This window comes from Zalophus californianus, chromosome 2, assembly GCF_009762305.2.
Source record: "Zalophus californianus isolate mZalCal1 chromosome 2, mZalCal1.pri.v2, whole genome shotgun sequence".
In the NCBI taxonomy this organism is placed as follows: domain Eukaryota; kingdom Metazoa; phylum Chordata; class Mammalia; order Carnivora; family Otariidae; genus Zalophus; species Zalophus californianus.
The window spans coordinates 201,810,964-201,832,461 of record NC_045596.1 but is presented as its reverse complement, the minus strand read 5'-3'; the positions used below and the strand labels follow the sequence as shown (position 1 = coordinate 201,832,461).

The following is a 21,498-nucleotide window of genomic DNA, read 5'->3' as shown; positions in this document are numbered from 1 at the left end:
TCTCTGCAGGAATGTTCCATGGATTTAATGGTTTGGTGGTGTTGTGACCCCCTCTGTGCTTCGCCCCTTCCCCAACCCCTCCCCAGGAGACGAGAAACCTGGCCCTGCCTGAGCCACAGCCCCTGACCTGGTGGCACTCACCCCCTCTTCCTTCTTCTCTGTAATATCTTCCTTCTGTGCCCCACTTCCACAACACTTCACTTCTCAACTCAAAGCCAATTTTTAAGTGAAAACTCCTTTTATCACCAAAGAGCCTGTGGAGAGATGATGGAGCACCATTGCCTTCCTGCAGTCAGTCAGGAGGTGGCAGGTAGGATTGCAGACATGGCAGGGGAAGGGCAGGTGCAGGGAGGGCAGGTGCCAGAGGGCAGGTGCAGGGAGGGCAGGTGCCAGAGGGCAGGTGCAGGGAGGGTAACAAAGGAGGGCAGGTGCAGGGAGGGCAGGTGCTGGAGGGCAGGTGCCAGAGGGCAGGTGCAGGGAGGGCAGGTGCAGGGAGGGCAGGTGCAGGGAGGGCAGGTGCAGGGAGGGCAGGTACAGGGAGGGCAGGTGTCAGAGGGCAGGTGCAGGGAGGGCAGGTACAGGGAGGGCAGGTGTCAGAGGGCAGGTGAGGGAGGGCAGGTGTCAGAGGGCAGGTGCAGGGAGGGCAGGTGCAGGGAGGGCAGGTACAGGGAGGGCAGGTGCAGGGAGGGCAGGTGCAGGGAGGGCAGGTGCAGGGAGGGCAGGTACAGGGAGGGCAGGTGCAGGGAGGGCAGGTGCAGGGAGGGCAGGTGCAGGGAGGGCAGGTGCAGGGAGGGCAGGTACAGGGAGGGCAGGTGCAGGGAGGGCAAGTGCAGGGAGGGCAGGTGCAGGGAGGGCAGGTGTCAGAGGGCAGGTGCAGGGAGGGCAGGTGCAGGGAGGGCAGGTGCTAGAGGCAGGTGCAGGGAGGGCAGGTGCAGGGAGGGCAGGTGCCGGAGGGCAGGTGCAGGGAGGGCAGGTGCAGGGAGGGCAGGTGCAGGGAGGGCAGGTGCAGGGCTTTTAGAGTGAGCACCTGTGTAGGGGTGACCCCAGGTGCAGCTGAGTGTACAGCCTGGCACGGGACTTAGCCCACAGCATGCAGATTAGGGGACATGGAGGCCATTGGCCTTGTGGTGTGTGGGATCCCAGCAAAGCCTGATGCTTCCTTAGTCCAGCTCAGGGAAGCCCCACTGTCTGTCTCCTTCTAAAAGGGCTCAAGGGAGCAGACAGCCCAAAGCATTAGGTAAACATGTGTTAGGAGGCAAAGCAGAACCTGGTGGCTCATTCATTCCACAAACACTCCAAGCACCTGAGGGTCACTGGCCCAGGATCAGAGATCAGCGGGCAGGCACCGGGCAAAGGGGCAGAACGGGCTCCGATCAGCGACATAAGTCCTGGAACTGGAGAGGTGCCGGTGTGAACTGGCCCCCCAGGATGTGTGCAGAGGTGATGGTTTAAAGGGGTAGCAGGAGGGCAAGGGGAGGGGAGGCCAGCCGGGGTCAGTGGAGCCCGGAGGGAAAACTGCAAACCCGGGAAGGGGGTGGTCCCTGTGCCCCCTGGGCTTGCTGCCTGGGCTCCTGGTGCTTCGGCTCCTGCCCCTGAGGCGTCCCCGGGTGTTGCTGGACACACAGGCAGTTCTTGGCAGCTGGGCTTCCCTGGGCAGGCCCTGTGGGGTCTAGGGTCCCCTAGTGATGCAACCGTGAGCTGTTAGAACCCCCGTTCCTTGTTCACATCTGGACAGGTGGGGGGTGAAGCCTCGTGGGCAGAGATGCGGACGGGCCTGGCCCCGTCTGGAAAGGGGAGAATGTGTCACGGGTCTCCTTGTCCTGATGGGACTTAACAGTCTAGCAGGAGTGACCAGTTTTAATCAAATAACTACCTAAATCAAAGCCAAATGGCAGTGGCCGTGTGGTACTGGTCTTCGTAGATGGGTACCTGCACCCTTGTTGTTTTGCTTCTTTCAAGTCTGCACTGAAAGGAATATGGAGAACTCCTGGTCTAAGCGGCCAGAGCAGGGAGAGCTGGGAGGAGACGCGTGGAGACCCACGAGCCTTCTGAGGAGGGTGAGTTGTGCAGGTCAGCAGAGGCTGGCCGGGAAGCAGCCATTCGAGATGAGAAGGGCAGTGGGAGAGAACTGAGCTGGGAGGGCAGGAAAGAATCCTCTGGAAGATGGGAGAGCATGCGCAGATTCACTGGTGGAAGGCGGGCCCTCCTTTGTCCTCTGAGCAGCAGGGAGCCCCACGGGTCTGAGCAGGTGAGCAAGAGAGGGTGCCCGGGGGCGTCTCTGATTTCCCATCAGATAGAGGACAAGGAGGAGAAAAGGGGCAGAAAACCAGGAGGGGAGTGGCCTGTGGTCTCCAGGAACAGGGCAGGACTTAGTCTCCCTTTAAGAGAGCAGACAGACAGACAGACAGGAGCTTGAATTTCTTAGGTGAACTTCTGGCAAATAAATACTGGTGTTAGGGGGAAAGTGAGACCTTCACCCGCTCTCAATCCCCTAGTGCCCTCCAGTGTTCGTGTGACTTAACTTTGCTGGTTTTTGTAAAATTTTGGTGGCAGAAAATCACTTTTAACTATGTTCTCCACTCCCGTCGTTTTTCTCAGTGGTGGGCAATGAAATGGACCCCAGGCTTTGGAAGAAACCTGATATATAGAGGCCAGAGTGTTCATCGACAGCTGAGATGAATTTGCATTTACAAAAAGCACTAAAGCCAACATTTCTTACCCAGAGTGAGCTATGCTAGTCCCCAAGTGTTCTCCCAGGTGAGGTGGGGACCCAGGCAGCTGCACACTCAGGACCAGCGCGGGTGCGCCGAGCGTTTGCAACGAGACTGAGCTTGCTCTGCATGAAAAAGCCTGCCGCTCCTCGCACCTTGAGCGGACAGTAAGCATGACCAGTAATGGCCTGTCCCCTGGAAAGACTGTCATGACCAACGCTAATAATGCTCTGCTGTGCGCGACCCTCCCGGGACAGCAACCATGAGCACTCAGGCAGGAGGACCCTCCCTCACGCGCACACCAGCGGAGCCTATGAGCTGGCCTGTAGCAAAACCCCCCTCTGAAGGACGTCTTTGGATTCCAAATATAGTTGGGTAGGGACAAACATTCCATTTGTTTTCCAACACATTTCACCTTGAAAGTTTATTCCAGTTTTTTGTGTTTAATAAATGTGGAGAAACTATAAATTTCCCATATGTATTCTACAATCTCAGTTTGTCCTCACTCTGCTGAAACTTTTTTATTAGGTTTTTTAAAGTTTATTTTTATAAGCAACTTAATTCCTTCCTCCAAAAATGTAAGCATTTGGTTAAAGTTGATTACGGTGCCCCTGTTAAATACTGAGATTATTAGAGAATACCTGTGTATGATGTGTGTGTGGTGTGGAGTGTGTGTGGTGTGGGGTATGTATTATGTGTGGTGTGTATGATGTGGGTGTGTGTGGTGTGTGTTGTGTATGATGTATGCTGTGTATGGTGTGGGGTGTGTGCGGTGTGGGGTGTGTGTGGGGTGTGTGCGGTGTGGGGTGTCGGGGGTGTGGGGTGTGTGGGGGTGTGTGGGAGGTGCGGTGTGTGTGGTGTGGAGTGTGCGTGGCAGGCGGTGGTGTGCCTGTACATGTGTGCAGGTGTGTGCATGTGTGTGCATATATGTGTGTGTTCTCATGCTCTTGACCTGGATAAATCTCACAAGAGGTGATGATGAGATGGGGCCATCCTCCCTTCTTGGTTATATATTTTTCTTGGATAAATTTCTGGGTGAGAGCCTTGTAAATGGATCTGTACTACTTTTTTGAAATTTTTATTTAGATTCCAGTTAGTTAACAGTGTGATACTAGTTGAGGTGCGCGAGATCGTGATTCAGCGCTTCCATACCTCCCCCGGTGCTCCTCGGGTAGGTGCGCTGCCTCGTCCCCGCCCACCTCCCGCTGGTGACCATCAGTCTGTTCTCTAGAGTTAACAGTCTGTCTCTTGGTTTCCCTCTCTCTCTTCTCTCTATTTTGCCTTTGCTCATTGCTTTTGTTTCTGGATCTATGCTTCTGAACCATTTTATTTGTATAATTTGGTGGTTAAAGTTGTTTGTGAGGTTAACATTTCTTGTTAGGTTAAAGTTTTTTGTTAATAACTTGTGTTTTTGTGCCTATGAAATTATTTTCATCTTACCTGCTAGCTTTTCCAAGGAAATGCTTTTCTTACTTCCATGAGTTATTTTAATGTTAAGGATATTAGTATTTGGGATGTTTCTTTCCTTTTTTGTTTTTCAGTACTCTCCCAGAGGTGGGGCTCTGGGGAAGCACTGGTCAGCAGATACCCGCGGGCAGTTACAGGTAAATTTAAGGGATCTAAGGTACAGGGTGGCGTCGACAGGAGACAAGGGTGTGTTACAGCAGAAGGTTGCCAAGAACGGAGAGACGGAACATTCTCCCCGGAACAATGGCATATGCTAACTGTGTGCAGGATGAAGGGGAAGGATGTGCTAACTAACCCCGTAGTGGTAAGCGTTTCGCAGTATACACGTGTACCAAGTCATCATGTGGGACACCCTAAACTTACTCAGTGTGATGTGTCAACCGTGTCTCAATAAAGCTAGAAGAATATATTCTCTAAGGAGACACAGAGGCGAACATTCTCTTTTGATTTTGAAATTGCATTTTTTCTGGCCAATGCTTGTGTGTCGAGCGTGGGGATCCATCGGGTTTGCTTCTCTCCTTGCACGCGCGTGAGAATACGCTGCAGCTAGCACATGGGATGTCTGGGAGCCTCACTTGCGGCTGCATCCCTATTCCCACCCATCTTTCTCTTGCTCCTGTCAGGGACCAGGAAGTTCCTGTCCCTGCCCAGGTGCTTCAGGCCGGACTAAGAATCCTAGAGACAGATGGACAGGAGAAAGTCAAGTTTGATAGTCTGCGTTTGGGGAATCCACACAGACGTGGACATGCCGGAGACAACAGCATCCCATATTCCTCAGACAACGTGATGCTCCTGTGACGTCCTGAGCCACGGAGCGGGGTCCGCTGGGGGGCTACGGAGGGGAGGAAGGCAGGAAGGTGAGAGCAGGGGTTGGGAGAACACACGTTGCCCGGTTGTGCAGCTTGGTTTCTTAGGTGAAGAGGAGTCTGTTCATGGCGCTCGTCCTGGTGCAGCCTGTCCCTTCCAATGTAGATCGAGGCGCTCGATGGGGATCTGAAGAGCTTTTCCTGAATGTGCTGGGGTTGAACTGTCTTTTAACTCAAAATCATGTTCATGCCAAAGTGGCCCATCTTTGGGGCAGCCTGCCCTTCGCCCCTACACTTTGTATTTATTTTTTTAAGTTACTTTCTCCTTTGTGTTTATAAAATCAAATTAAATCCTTATAGGGATATGTCTGCATATAAATAAACAAGCAAATAACAGACTGGTTTTCTAATACTACCAGAAACGTCCTTGTGCAAAAGGAGTTTCTCCATTTCAGGTTGTTCTTTCTACCAAACGCGGTCACTCTAAGTGCCTGGCTATCCGGAAGAACACTTTTGTGGATTCTAAGATTTCACAAAATTTACTTCTCAGAAATAAATGCTAATTTATAAACCCTCTCAAATAGGAAGGAATTCACGCTTTACTACTTCTTAACTGTAAGAGCTGATGTTGGTTCTTAATATACCTGTTTGATTCAAAGAAATGTGCAGACCTATTTTGACTTCAATTTTTTAAAGTTTTGTTTTTGTTTTTGTTTTTGTTTTTTAATGAGGAGAAAGGAAATACCAGTTTGTGGAAACACCTCCTCTCTCTGATCTGTAAGGAAGAAGTTAAAAGAAAGCACAGCTCGCAGTTCTGTTTAAATACTGTGAACATGTTCAAGGACTCAAGCTTACGAACAGGATCTCTCCAGTAGGGAGACGCGATGTTAGTGCGCGGTGTCTCCCCTCCCCACCGACGCCCCTGAGGCCCCAGCGTGAGTTCTGTGGCTGTATCTGCTGCTTCTGTTCCTCTTCCTGCACACAAATGACCTCCAGGTGACTCATGCAATCCGCAGGCCTGACCCACACATTCTCAACACATTCTCCCCGAAGAAATTTTCCCGCCAGACAATCCCCAGGTGCTAGTCACTGACAACACGAAAAGGCGAGATGGTGCTATAAATCCCTGCAGGTGTCGCCTGGCCGTCATGTGATTCAGTGAGAGAGTATGTTGTCCCCAAATGTCCATGCACCATTGGCAACAGCGAGTGCGGCCTGACTAGTGCCTGCTGGATAGCGCAGATTTTCTTTATTTTTATCTAAATTTAATAGCTGACATAGAGTCTATTAGTAGTTTCAGAGGTAGAGGTTGGTGACTCATCAGTCTTATATTACACCCAGGACTCATCACATCCCGTGCCCTCCTTCATGCCCACCCCCAGTGACCCCATCCCCCACCCCCTCCCCTCCAGCAACCTTCAGTTTGTTTCCTATGGTTAAGAGTCTCTCATGGTTTGTCTCCCTCTCTCATTTCATCTTGTTTTTTTTTTTCCTCTCTTCCCCTATGATCTTCTGTTTTGTTTTTTAAATTCCACATATGAGTGAGATCATATGATAATTGTCTTTCTCTGACTTATTTTGCTTAGCATCATCCCCTCCAGGTCATTGCAAATGGCAATATTTCATTTTTTGATGGCTGCATAATATTCCATTGTGTACATATACCACATCTTCTTTATCCATTCATCTGTCGATGGACATCTTGGCTCTTTCCACAGTTTAGCTATTGTGGACATTGCTGCAATAAACATCGGGGTGCATGTGCCCCTTCGGATCCCTACATTTGTATCTTTGGGGTAAATACCCAGTAGTGCAATTTCTGGGTCATAGGGTAGCTCTATTTTCAACTTTCTGAGGAACCTCCATACTGTTTTCCAGAGTGGCTGCACCAGCTTGCATTCCCACCAACAGTGTAGGAGGGTTCCCCTTTCTCCACATCCCCGCCAACATCTGTCGTTTCCTGACTTGTTAATTTTAGCCATTCTGACTGGTGTGAGGTGGTATCTCATTGAGGTTTTGATTTGTATTTCCCTGATTCCCTGATCCCTGAGTGATGTTGAGTACTTTCTCAATGTGTCTGTTGGCCATTTGGATGTCTTCTTTGGAAAAATGTCTGTTCATATCTTCTTCCCATTTCTTGATTGGATTATATTGTTCTTTGGGTGTTGAGTTTGATAAGTTCTTTATAGATCTTGGATACTAGCCCTTTATCTGATATGTCATTTGCAAATATCTTCTCCCATTCTGTCGGTTGTCTTTTGGTTTTGTTGATTGTTTCCTTTGCTGTGCAGAAGCTTTTTATCTTGATGAAGTCCCAGTAGTTCATTTTTGCTTTTGTTTCCCTTGCCTTTGGAGACGTGTACAGTAGGAAGTTGGGTAGCACAGATTTTAAATTAAAATGTTTACACAAAGATGGAAAGATGAGCTTCTGTCATCTAAAACCTGAAAATTAACTTAACTTTCATTAAACTTCAAGTTTATAAAATGAGAAAGTCACCAATACTACCTTAAAAATTGCTGTGAGTTCCTATTTGAAAACTATTTGCTTATGAAATAATTCTCAAAAATAAAATATTTTAGAACAATCATTCTTTTTCTAGATTCTGATATATGCATTTGGGAATTAGCAACAGATGTTTCTGACAGGTTATAAATTTTTGTCAAAGGAAACTATGAGATAATCATCAAAACCTATGGAGAAGGTAAGAGAGAAAGATTGATTTAAATCAAGGAGCCTCTCTGATTTGCAGCAAAGGAAATTCAGGAAGAAGATATTTGGGAAAAAATTGATAACTGCTTTTCTGAAGCTAAACATGTATTTCTCAAGGCAAATATCGTGGGGCCAGAAAGTGCCTGGAATAAGTTTGATCTCTAGAGTAATGGGATTAAGTTTACAATGATAGGCGATTTTCTTCTGAGCTTTGGAAGCCGTTGTTTGTGAGAGACTCAAGATCTGTTTAAAAGCTGTTTATTTGGCCCATAAATAAGAAGTCATTTGGTAATTAAGTGCAATTAAGTTGCAAATGTGCTCACTGTAAATGCTTCATCGAAAATATAATGAAATTCTGGAAAAGAACAACGGAATAGAATAGCTGAGTCTGGATCACAGTCACCATCAAAGGCATCTGGGTGCAGCTCTCCTTTAGTCAGAACTTTGATATTCTGTGTGGAATCAGTGGGAGTAAAAAAAAAAAAAAAAGTATATCTTACAAATTATTGACCATGCTGTTGGAACTGCTAGTCCGAGAACCAAGTTAAACCCCTAGGCTTCTGTTTGTTGTGTGTTGTGCACGATCAACGGTATGCAAGCTACATTGTGGAACAAGTTATAAGAGTTAACAAAATCCTGACTATTAGTTGCAATTGTGATTTGAATGGATTCAGTCTTCCTTTCAGACAATTCGGTTTCCAAATTGGCCACTTGGTTCCCTTCGGCCAAGTCTGCGCTTCTGTGCCCACATGGACTTGTTATCACGCCCTCTCTGGTTGGGGGGAGAAGACGCTGTTTCAGGGACCATTTAAGTGGGCAGGTGCATGAGGAGTCCAGGAGACAGGAGCATCAGCATCCATGCGGCTACTGCTTGCGAAGGACCGGAATGTACTCCCAGGGAGAGTGGTAGCCTCCATCATGGACTGCAGGGAGGGTCCCAGGGACTCCGGCCGTTGTGTCCTGGGACCTGGTCATCCCATGTGGTAGCTTTTGCTCCGACTCTCTGAATGTCTGCATTTCAAATCCCCCAAGAAAGAGGATGTAGTATTACTCCCTCCATCACCAGTGCACCTGGAGTGAACTCACATCGCCTCCCGCCGTGAGGGACCAGAAACCATCGTTAGTGCCAGGGTACAGGGTTCCTGGTGCGGGATGATGGCACGTCTGTGGGTCACCAGTGGTCAGGTAGGTGTGCCTGGCAGGCGCTCACATCGTCTTGAGCTCTTGTCCAAATATTTATGGTTGGAAGAATACGCCATGGATTTGGTTTTACTTTAGCAAATTTAGGGTGTTTTTTTTTTAAGGTATGCTTCATACACTATTCCTTGATGTGATTGTATAAAAGAGTTGTTTTTATCACCTGAACAAGGTAGGCGTGGTGTCGGAGAGGAGCTGAGTCCTGAGAATGCTCATCACCCCCACTCCAAACACTGAGGCGGCTCGTGGCCACGGGGGTCAGAGTCGACCACTGTTGGCGCATGGCCGAGAGGTGACGGATTCACACTGGAGGTGGTGGGCAGGCATGACGGGCCTCCTGGCCCGCCCCCGTCCCTCCCGCCCCGGACTCTCCCTGCAGTGCACACTGCTCTCCGTGCCCAGAAAGCCCTTGGTGGCAGTGATTGGCTTACTTGCTTGTTTTCTCCACGAGACCATCCGTTTCAGTCCTTGCTTCTTCAGAACACTTCGCTTTCTGTCCCCAACACCTGCCACCAAGCCTGGTGCCCCGTAGTTGTGGAATGCATGGCGTTCGGGTGTAAGGATGGAGGGGGTGGGTGAGTGAGATAAATGTCACCGGAAGGACACAGCTAACACGTTCTTTCCTGTTCAGAGAAGGCACAACTGGATTTTCGTGGGAGAGTTCAGGAACGTTCGGCATGGTGGGGGATGGGGCGAGGGCATGGCAGGGCGTCTTCAGGAAAGGTGGGGTTTCGAGAGGCCAAGCAGAGGGCACAGAGAAACCAGGGCAGTTGAGGGAAGAGAGGGGTTTGCCTTGGCTGGGACTCAGCAGCAGCGGCCCCCAGAGGGGTGTGCGCCCTGCCCCTGTCGAGGTGCAGACGTGGGACCCCTGGCCAGGGACAGGTGCCCAGGCTCCAGAGAAGGGCGGTGCACCCTTACAGTCTGCAGATTCACTGGCCTGCTCCTCTCGCTGCCTAGTCCTTTCCTCCTTTCCTGCTTGCTGCCTGCTGTTCACGCTCAATTCTCTCTTCCCTTTATCCTCTCCAAAATCCACCCCAAATATGCATCTTAACTAGCTGAAACCTCTGCAGTGCGCCCCACACCGCTTCCTGAGACCGGCGCTCCCATGGCCTGCAGCCCAGCCCCCTCATCGAGCCACAGCAAGACTCATTTCCCTCTTCACAAATACGGAAATCCCGGAAACCTGACCAGAATTGAGTGGAGAGGGACGAAAAGCATATTAAATTCCTTTTAGAGCCCTGGGCTGACTTCCGTGAGGCTCAGCGCCCCGGCTCTGTGCTAAGATAAAACATGCCGCGACAAGATGCATGCTGGTGGCCCTCGCGTGGCGCAGGTGTGCATCCTGAGCCGGGGAGGCAGGTGGTCGCCCGTCCCCTTCCTGGGGTGCAAGGGGGCTCACGGTTCCATTTCTCCTCTGTTTGTTCTGAGCGCCGGGAGCCACTCTACTAGGGATGGGCTTTTACCATTATAACTCAGGCCTCTGTCTTCTGAGAGGAGGCCTGGGACGTATTCCCCTTGGGCATGGAAAGAGGGTCACCCTAAACTTTGGAAAGGACCACACTTCAGGGGAGGGGAGGCCACCTCTGTCTTCAGCAGAACAGCCATCCTCAGTGTGCAATCTCCTGCTGGGGAGGGCTCACCTCTTAACAGACCCCTGGGTACGACCGGACCCTCATTTTCTGTTTCTTTTAGCAACAAGCAGCCTATGTGCCCAAAGGGACCCTCAGGAAGTTGCAAGAATGGACGTTCCCTGGGGCCCTTGGCCAGTAAGATAGGAAGGGGCTGGCCTGCTGGGGGCGGGCTTCTGACTCTGATGCACCCCCGTGGACACGTGCTTAAGGCATCCAGGTAAGGGCTTGCAGGAGAAGGAGACACTGTGAGGTGCAGACGTGAGGGACGGCAGTGCGGTTCTGTGGCCTTGGACATGATGATCGCGTGGACAGGCGCGGGAATGCCGTCATGCCGGGAGCCCCAGCAAACCTCGCAGAGCGCACACAGCGGCCGCCTGTGAAGCTGCGGGACTCCGTGCGCAGCAACTACTTGTCACCACCCCTTCAGTGAGACATGGTGGAAGCCCCCCCAACACTACGAATCCTCCTGATTTCCTGCCTTTGCCCCGAAACGCCCCGTCTACCCTCACAGTAGACCAACCCCGTCACCCTGCGGCTCTCCTGGGGCTTCTCTGCCCGAGGCCTCCCAACCTCAGAAGCAGAGGCACCGGCCAGTGTCCTACCACCGCCTGTGCTGTGGTCCGTGACCAGACCCCAGCTGCCTCCCCGCACAGCCTGCATGGTCTGGGGGAGCCCGCACCGGCTGCCTGCCCCTAACCTGTGCCCGGGACTGCCCCGGCCGAGCCCTCTCCTCTGCACCCACGCTGTCGGTCCTGCCCCAGGATGCCTCCCCGATGAGCCCTCTCGAGGGCGAAGCCCCACATATCTGTGAGTCCCAGCCCCTGTCAGCGCCGACCTGATGGGACCTGTTCGCCTGCCCTCGTGGTCTCCACCGTGATGCTCCCGGGGCGGCCACCATGCCCGCCTCCTCGCGGGTGCTGCGTTCTGGGTGTTGACTGGCAGAACTCGGCGATTGGTGCAAGAGCGAGGCCGGTGGCAGGAAGACAGTCCCTCCAGCACCGGACATGCTGACCGGGAGTGTCCCCTGAGCCACTCCTCTGAGAGTCCAGGACCTCTGGGGAGAAAGCGGAACTGTGCAGTGGCCCGTGGTGATTGGGCAGGCCGCGCTGCTGGCGGTGGGAAGAGCAGCCTGGGATGCCCTCCCCGGGCTCCTCGGGTGACCGCACGCTGGCACGGTAGTGTTCGAGGTGGCAGAGCTGGGCCAGGCGGGCGGCCATGCACCGCGACCACATGCCTCCTGCCTGGCAGCCCACTATGCTCTCGGAAGTGAGAAATACGGCGACATTGGAACCGTGGGCGGATAACATGGTTGTGCCTTTGAATGTGGCATGAAGCCACATGCACTTGGAGGGTTTCATCCACAGGGGCCACAGTGTTCTAACAGCAGAACTGTTTAAAGGAACATCTAAAGAAGAAAGCACAGAGAAGGGACAGGAAGTGCCACGCGGAGAGGAGTGAACTCAACGAGGCTCGGGGCTTCATGGTTTGGAGGCGGCGAGGGGTCTCTACAGAACCTTTACTTCAGAGGGGCTCCAAGAGCTCGAAACCATGAGCCAGGTCTTCTGAGCAACCCCAGCCTCAGATTTGGTAGAGGATTGAGTGGTGCCAGATGCCCGGGAGGTCCATGGACAGCGCCCGGTAACCGGAGCGCTCCCCCCGGTTTGTCAGTTTAATTCACTTACATATTCATGGGGTTGCCAGACACTAAGAAGGACACATCAGTGTAGTTGAAGGGACTGTGCCAGGGACAGAGGGCGACTCGGAGGGACCGAGAGGCCAGCGGGACAACACGGTGCCCCGCGCGATAAACGGAGGAGGAGCACGGACCGGAGGGCCACCGAGATTCTCGCAGATCCGTGACCCCCATCCTGAGATAAAGCCTCACCGCGTCTGGGACCAAGCCCAGGAGTCTGCCCTGGCACTGCTTCTTCCCCGGGGATCCGCTGTGAAGCCTGGGGCTCAAGACCGTCGCATCTGCGGTGGATAAAGATAGAGCCTCCCTGTGTGAGGAGCATGGAGCTGTCCAGGGCAGATGTGGGATCAATCAGTGAGAACGGCTCACAGCGGCGTGCTGGGCTCCCTCCGCCCAGCGCCGCCAGGCCAATCCTGCCCTTTCCCCAGGGCCCCCAGGCAGGGGCTTATATGGCTGTCACCGTCTGCTGACAACTTGAGCTAATATCATCGGGTTGCCGAGAGTTGACTGACTTAGACCCCAACTCCTGTTGTGAGAATGTGAAACGGTGAATAAAAAAACCACGTGGAATATACTGATGAAATAGAAATCTGGTCCAGGAACTTTACCCAAGAATGAAGGGAAGGACGAGGGACAAAGGGGACCATGTGTGAATGGCCTCAGGACCTTTGCGTTGAGCCCTGACTTTGCCTCTGAGCCCGACGACAGCTTCGACCACATACGTGGAGCCGTAGAGAATGGATGTGAAGAAGCAAACCAACAAGGTTACTGCTTCCCTAAATTTTACCGCACAGGTCCTTTGCTTTCTGAAACACACGAGAAACATTTTTTAAAGTGAAGTTTGAATATCCAACCGTGTGTGTTTGTTTATGTCTCCTTCCATCATAGGTATTTATTCATCTGTACGAGCTCTCTGGGGCGTAATGCCCACACTGAACAGTTCACCCGTGTCCGCATACAACTCAGTGGTTTTCCGCGCATTCACAGACACATGCGCCATTGTCGCATTACTCATACCCTTGGGAGTGACTCCGGTGCCCCTGCCCCAGCCCCTGGCCGCCAACAACCTGCCGTCTATCCCCAAGGCTGGGGTCCTGTGGGACTAGCTTCTCCACTCCACGGTGTTCTGAAGTCCATCCGTGTGTGCCGTGTCTGGTACTTGGATTTTATTGTCTCGTAATATATTCCATTGCATGCATATGACCACCCTGTTGGGAATCCACTCATCAGTGGTAGACATCTGTGTGCTCGCACTTCGGGGCCACCATGAATAACGCTGCTAAGAACACGCACAACCAGTTTTCGGGTGGACGTAGGCTTCCATGCCTCTTGGAGGTACCTAGAAGTTGAATCCCTGGGTCACATGGTAACTGTTCACTCTTGTGAGGAGCTGCCAGACTGTTTTCCAAAGCAGCTGCACCTTTTCACATTCCGCCCAGCCGTGTATGAGGTTGACTTCGCTGTGTGCTCATCAGCACTTTTCACCATCCGCCTCTGGTGCAGATACCCAAATGCATAGAAGGGGTATCTCACGGTGGTTTCGACTGCATTTCCCTGATGGCTGGTGATGTCGAGCATCTTTTCACAAACTTATTGGCCATTTGTGTATCTTCTCTGGGGAAATATCTGTTCAGCTCCTTGGCCCATTTTTATTTTGTTTATTTGCCTCTTTTTATAATTGGGGTGTTAGTGTTCTTTATATACTCTAGATATAATTCGCTCATCAGATACATATTTGCAAGAAATTTCCCCTATTCTGTGGGTTGCTTTTTCACTTTCTTGGTAGTATGCTTAAAAGCACAAAAGTTTTTATTTTTAGGAAATCCATTTTGTCTATCTTTTTATTTTTTTCCTGTACTTTTGATGGCACATCTAAAAGGCATTTCTAATTCACATTACCAAAGAAATATGTGCGTGTTGTCTTCCAAGAGTTTTATACTTGTATCTCTTACTTTTGGCTCTTTGCATACTTTGAGTTCATGTTTGCATGTAAGTATAAGTATAAACAACTTCGTCCTTTTGCACATGGATATCTGGTTATCCCAGCACCATTTATAAAAGAGACTATGCTGTTAACGGTGTTGGCATCATCAGAAATGAACCAGCCAGGGGCGCCTGGGTGGCTCAGTTGGTTAAGCAACTGCCTTCAGCTCAGGTCATGATCCCGGGGTCCTGGGATCGAGTCCCACATCGGGCTCCCCCTGCTCTGTGGGGAGCCTGCTTCTCCCTCTGCCTCTGCCTGCCACTACCCCCACACTCTGTGTGTGTGTGTGGCAAATAAATAAATAAAAATAAAAGAAATAAAAATCTTAAAAAAAAAAAAAAGAAAGAAATGAACCAGCCATAGATGTGTGGGTTTACGTCTGGACCTTCAACTCTGTCCATGGGCCTATATGCATATTCCTATGATGGTGCCACACTGTTTTCATTACTATAGCTTTATAGTAAGTTTTGGGAAGGACTTTTGAGTGCTCCACCTTTGTTCTTCTTTTGCAGATTGTTTTGGCTATTTGGGACTCATTGCATTCCTATATCAATTTGAGGACTGGTCTTTCCACTTCTGCAAAAAAGCCGGCTGAAATTTTGCCAATATCATGTTGAATCTGTAGGTAACTTTGGGTAACACTGAAACCATAAAAATAATAAGTCATCTATCCATGAACACGGGATGTCTTTTCATTTATTTAAGTCTTCAATTTCCTTCATAGTATTTTCTAGTTTTCAGGATACAAATCTTCACCTCCTTTGTTAAATGTAGTCCTACCTATTTTTTTCTTTTAGATATTATTGTGAATGGAATTGCTTTCCTGATTCATTTTTGGATTGTGCATTGCTGGGATATAGAAACACAACTGATTTTTTTTTTTTTTTTGGTCTTGTAACCTGCGAATTTGCTGAATTTGTTTATTAGCTCAAAGAGCTTTCTTGTGGATTCTCTGGGATTTTTTCTATATAGGATTGTGTCATCTGCAAATAGAGATAGACACTTCTCCTTTTCTTATATGGATGTCTTATTTCTTTTTCTTATCTAATTGCTCTGGTTAGAACTTCCAGTTCAGTGTTGAATAATAGCAGCAAAATCAGGCAACCTTGTCTTTGTGCTGTTCTTGGGAGGAAAGCTTTCAATCTTTCACCACTGTGTATGAAGAGAGCTGGGTTTTTTTCTTTTTTTAATAAATACCTTTATTATGTTGAAGAAATTCCCTTGTATTCCTAGTTTTCTGAGTGTTCTTATCATAAAAAGCTGTTCAATTTTGTCAAATGCCTTTTCTGCATCAATTGAATTGGTCACATGCTTTTGCCCTTTGTCCTATTAATCTGTTGTAATATATTAATTTTTATGTGTTGAACCACCTTTGCATTCCCAGGATAAATCCCAACTTGGTCATGGTGCCTAACTCTTCTCACATGCTGCTGGAAGTGAAACATTAGGTTTGCTAGTATTTTGTTGAGGATTTTTGCATCTGTATTTATAAAAGATATTGGTCTGTAATTTTCTTTTCTCATGATGTCTTTATCTGGTTTCCATATCAGCTTATGTTGGCCTCATAGAAATGAGCTAGGACGTGTTCCCACATCTTCAACTTTTTGGAAGAGTTTGGGAAGGATTGGCATTCATTTTTCTTTCAGTGTTTGGCAGAACCCACCAGTGAAGCCATCTGGTCCTGACCTTTTCTTTGTTGGGAGGTTTTTGATTCCTGATTCAGTCTCCTTATTGTTATTGGTCTGATCAGATTTTCTATTTCTTCTGGAAATAACTTGGGGGTTTCCATGAATTTGTCCATTTCCTAGGTTGTCTACAGTTGTCATAGTATCATAATCCTTTTTATTTATGTCATCAGTGGTGATCAATTGTATTGATCTTTTCAAAGAACCAACTTTTGGTTGCGTTGATTCCTTTCATCCTGTCATTGACCTCTGCTCTCAGCTTTACCATCTCCTTTCACCTCTAGCTCTACACTTAGTTGTTTTTTTTTTTTTAATCTGTGTAAATTTTAGGATCAGCTTTTTAATTTCTACAAAGAAGCCAGCTGTGATTTGATAGGGGTTGTATGGAGTCTGCAGATCAATTCGGAGGGCATTTCCACCTTAACCGTGTTAAGTCTTCGGTCCATGAATAAGAGACACCCATCCATTTGTCCAGAGCATCACCGACTCCTCCCACCATGTTTTGTGGCGGCTAGCATACACATCTTCTAAACTTATGTTAATTTTTTGAGGAAACTTTGTTGATGGGCCTGCTTGACATATGGTGGGACCCATCTTTCACACCTTCACACAGTAAATGCAGGAATAGGGTGACATGGCTATTTCTTATCACGTTCCGCAGACTGTGCATGTGTTGTGAGGTCCCAACAGGATGGAGATGGGATGATGGGCATGACAGCTTCTAAGAGAAGGAGGCGAGGCAGGTGCCACCCAGGGGTAGCAGGAAGGATGGGTCGGTGGGTGGGTGGGTTGTGAAGGGTGAAGGCAGCCTGAGAAAGGGAACCAAGGCAACTCCTGGGACCAAGCGGGGACACCTCACAATTTTGTGTGGGGACAGAAGAACTGTTCATAAGTTTAACCAGTGTGAGAAAAATACATTATAGCAGGATGTATCTTTGTCCAGCAAGCAGTTCCACAGGCCACTTTTAAAGTCTGTGTGGTTCAGTGTTGTCTTGTGTGGTTTGCTTTTTACTTTTAGCTTCCACCTTTAGAGAGGATTTTCCTTTGAAGGTGGACCACAAGAGCAATGACAGAGACAGTGAAGGGTCTTTCCCAGTGGGCAGATAACCTCAGATGAAAGTACAAAGTAAAATAAGATGCAAACTGAGAGGGAGGCAAACCATAAGAGACAAACTGAGGTTTGCTGAAGGGGAGCAGGGGATGGGTGAGCCAGGTGATGGGCACGAAGGAGGGCACGTGATGTGATGAGCACTGGGTGTTAATATGCAACTGGTGAATCACTGACCTCCACCCCTGAAACTATAACACACTCTATGTGAATTAATTGATTTTAAATAAATTTAAAAAAACAAGGATATTCAAAAAATAAATAAAAATTTTAAAAAAGGAAGTGCAGACGGGGGGTTAGGTGAACCTCAGGCAAGGGAGACACAGCTGGTGTCTTCAGTGGGGCGGGACCTCCGGGTGCCCGCCTTGAGGGAGGGGAGCACAGCACCTGCGCCTGTGCTGTGTCTTCCTCCAGGGCTGGGGTGCACGTGCACTTCCATGCTTTCTCAAAAACTGGGGCCTGGGTCCCTTGCCACAGTGTGTGCCCCGCCTGGTGGGCTCAGGCTAGGGCCTGGTGTGGAGCCGCCAGCCTAGTTTAGTGAGGAAGGGCCCAGGGGCCCCACACCCCCGGTCCCCGCCTGTCGCAGCTGGTGTTGGCAGCAAGGGGCTGCACGCTTGGGTCTCTGCAGCTCTGAGGCTGTGTGCATGCGTGTGTCCGGGCAGGTGTGCGTAGGCGACCTCAGGGACCTTCCCCCGCCTGCCTTCAGCCCGGGCTTCCTCCGCAGTGAGCGGACAAGTGCTGCCTCCCGGCGCACAGCTCCCACATGCACAGACCGCTCCAGACATGTTAGCGTATTTTTTAAGTTCTTATCCCTATGCTCAAAATATACTTTTTAGAATAAGAATGCCAACAGTCTGTGAAATCCAACAGTAAAATGTACCTTTGCATTCTAGCTTGAATTTGGGGAGACAGTTAATGGATAATGAGGATTATTGCTGTTTTTTTTCTTGCATCAAAACAAAATATGGTGTCGTGAGTAGCTGGAAATCAGGGCCCTATGGTGCCTTCCACATTTGATGTCTGTCACCCACTTCCACAGAGAGAAACTGCCAGCCCCTAAGTACTTATTCTATGTTACGTAGACTTTAAAAAAAAAAAACCTCCTACAGTCCAGGTCCCTATGACACGTTTTAGAATTGCTGTTATTTACAGGGCCTTATTTTCATGTTTGTTGTTATTAGTGGTACTGTTTTTCAGAGGCAGTGCACGCATACATCAGGGCGCTCGGTCCTGTAGGGTAGAAACGAGAATGTGCTCCTGACGCGTTGCATAATCAAATTTAATTCATTTCAGCTAAACTTTTATCTTTTGTACTGTTCTTTTATGTAACCACATTCATAATGTAGCTTCTAGGCTAAACATTAAGCAGAAATAGGATACGTGAGTGGAGCAATAATGGTCTTGCTTTTTAATATGGAGGAAGATTAGAATCGTATTAAATTACATGTTAATGGAAAAATAAAGCAAAAGATAATAGGGTGACAACTTTATGCTGCTGTAAAGTCTAGATTATAGCATATAGTTTTGCTATTTATCAGCTGGATATTGAATTTCCTTTGAAAACTTGCTTTTAATTATATTAAAATATAATATAATATAATCTAAAATATCCCCTCCTAATATATTAAAGTACTCTAGTTATAATTTGGCTGTGGAGGAAGGAAGGCACCGGGGAGCTCTCACGGGGGAGCCCCTCACACCAGTGAAGTTAGACTGTCTTTGGAGATAAGGGTCCCTGCAGTGGAGGCTGTTCATTGTGAGGACGTGCAGGAGTGGTCTCTGTGCTGCTCTTAGAAGGAGACAGCCCCACCCGTGCTTGGAGTCCACAATCTCTGCTGCTGTCCCTTGCTCCCGGGGGGACAAGTCTTGCCCCTAACACCTCAGGGATCAGTGAGATTGTTCCCATACCTTGTAAGCTATGTCAGTGTGTGAGCTGGCCTGGACAGGTGGCAGTCTGGAGCCTGCAAGGGAGACCTTTTGAACCCATGTCTTGCACCAGTCATTTGGCAGGTGTTTGGCAGGAGATGCTGTTTCCTTCTGTCGATCACCAAGAGAGTTGGTTAGAAATAATCTGGGAGAAGCCTGGTGTCTCCTGGGTTTCTTTCCTATTTCCCATGATCACCCTAGGTGTGCATTTGGAGTCGGCTATGGGGTCCAGGGTGGGTGGCCCTCTGAGCTCCGAGTGTCCCTGACCCCACATGGCAGGTGGCAGCTCTCAGGCAAGGGGGATGGAGGGGAGGTGGGTGGGGCTGGTTAACTGGCCTGAACCGGGGGGGGAAGGGGGAAAGGGAGGGGCCCCGGGCCAGTGTGGGAGCAAGGGGCAGCAGACAGCTTCCTTGCTGAGGAAGGGGTGAACGGGGGCCTTGTGAGTCCGACTCACAGCCTGCCTGGACCCCAGCCTCCAGGACAGTGCCCAGTGGACACTCTCTCTCCTGGCATTGTCTGAACTGAGGCTGGATTGCCTTGGAGTGGGGTCCTACAGAATAAATGCTGCCTGGGAAGGAGTCCACAGAGCAATCATTAGAAATAGGGGTTGTTCCGTTTGGCTAAAGCAGCTCACTTCACCGGGAACTAGAATGTGTGCGGTAGGGGCTGGGGTCAGGGCCTGGCCTGCCCACTGGGTCAGCACATGGTGTCTAGCATGTTCTCTGAGCTGGTACACAGTCATCACCGAGCTAGCCATCCCAGGGGCAGTCTTGGGTGCAAGCTGAGGAATGAGGATCCGCGGTAAGCTGGTGAGCCTTTGAGCAGGGAGGAACTGGCTGGGGTGTGTGGGGGCAGGGGGAAGGAATGCAGTTCCTGCCGGTGACGAGGACTCAGGGTCTGAGCCAGGGCAGGGGCCTGGGGTGAAGGAGGCGGGGCAGAGGAGAAGGTGGGAGCATGTGCAGGGCTTGGGAGGGCAGAGCCAGGGGGAGCACCAGCATCTCTGCCTCCATGCTTCCCGGCACCTGCCAAGCCCTTCCAGGACACCCCAGGGTCCAGTGTCAAGACTCAGCAGCCTCAGTGGTCCTTGTGGGAAGGTGGTGTGGGCTGTGGAGAGGGACGCAGCGCCGGTCCATCCGGGGAGCTAGCTGGCCTCCATTTACCAGGAATAGAGTGCTGTCTGTGCAGTTCCAGCATGAGGAAGAGGCTGGAGCCCTCAGATGCTGGCTGGGCCCATCCCGTAGGTTCTTTCCTGGTGCTCATTCTCGTGGTTCTCCTACCTGTTTCCCGTGGGAGTCAGCAACTTCCACATCTGTGTTTCCTACATGTATTATATGCGTATTATATAGCATATGTGCACATCGTATGGGTATATGCATTATATACACATACTATATATGGACATTATGTACTGCAATAGAGTCTGTATTTCCTGCATGTATTACATACACGTTATATACATATATATGAATAGATACATCATATACACTGTATAGGCACATTATATACCAGGGTCTATATTTCCTGTGTAAATAATATGCATATTATATGCTATTTGTGTATATCATATATGGATATATGCATTATATATTCATACTATATATGCATATTATATACTGTAATAGAGTCTGTATTACTTACATATGTCATATATACATTATATACATTGCATATGGATAGATTCATTACATATATATATTATCTATGCATATTATATATTATAATAGAGTTTGAATTCCCTGCATAGGTTATATGCATATTATGTACCACATATGCATATTATATATCACATATGCATATTATATATACATGCATAATACATGCATATTACTATAATAGAGTCTTTATTTCCCATATGTATAATATGCATATTGTATACAAGATAAGCATATATGCATGTCGTATAGTGTAACAGAGTCTCTATTCCCTGCATCCACTTGGTGACCTTTGGAAGCAAGCTCTGAATTGGGTCTGAAACAGAAAACGTGAGTCTGCAGGAAACAGGGGTGAAGCCAGAAGCTTCGGTAAGGAATCCTGGAATTCAATCACTTGGGTTTAATAAACCCAGAACTTTGCAGATGCTGACCCAAGACAGTTTGAAAGGGTGATAATTACCGTAATAATGGCACAGACAAGGAAGAACGCTTGCGAGTGTGGTCGTCCGGAAGCCCTGCCTGGTGCTTAGCCAGTGTCCTGCCTGCCCGTCACATACGGAGCCCAGGGAGTACAGCGGGCCCGCCTGCCTGACCCTTGGAGTCACACACCACGTGGCAGCAGAACTGGGACCCGAACCCCAACAAGCCCGTGTCTGGGTGTCAGCATCTCATGCTGCACTCAGCCGCCTCCCTAGCAAGAACCCAGCGCCCTCCATGAGGGTTTCCCCTAACAGTGTATCTGTGCACAATATTGTGTCTCACAGAACCAAACCATTTGTTATGTAGGGTGCCTCAGTCGGTTAAGCGGCTGCCTTCGGCTCAGGTCATAATCCCAGGGTCCTGGGATCGAGCCCCGCATCGGGCTCCCTGCTCAGCGGGGAGCCTGCTTCTCCCTCTCCCTCTGCCTGCCTCTCTACCTACTTGTTCT

General features: G+C 49.4%; 1 protein-coding gene across 1 annotated transcript in view; it reads left to right on the top strand.

The window, feature by feature from the left end:
- The window catches only part of DLGAP2 (DLG associated protein 2), an 808,900-nt gene that overhangs the window by 667,335 nt on the left and 120,067 nt on the right, over positions 1-21,498 (top strand). The gene's annotated exons all lie outside the window — the stretch shown is intronic.